Source organism: Antrostomus carolinensis, unplaced genomic scaffold (assembly GCF_000700745.2).
Source record: "Antrostomus carolinensis isolate BGI_N321 unplaced genomic scaffold, ASM70074v2 scaffold15313, whole genome shotgun sequence".
Taxonomy (NCBI): domain Eukaryota; kingdom Metazoa; phylum Chordata; class Aves; order Caprimulgiformes; family Caprimulgidae; genus Antrostomus; species Antrostomus carolinensis.
Window position 1 is genome coordinate 31,260 of NW_010305977.1, and position 223 is coordinate 31,482.

Sequence of the window (223 nt, forward strand, 5' to 3'; positions counted from 1 at the left end):
AAGAGACATTATTTTGGATATTTTTATTTGAATGTTCAGGTTCTCTGCAGGCACAGCTAGGCATAACCTCTATAAACATCACTTGAACGACTTCAGTTTACACCAGCTGAAAACACGGGCTGTTACCATGTGTAGTTTCATGCAAGGTTTCAACCTGAATGATTCTCTTGCTGTTGGTACTTCTTCCTCTTTTCCCCAGCGTCATACAGACTCATGATTTCTG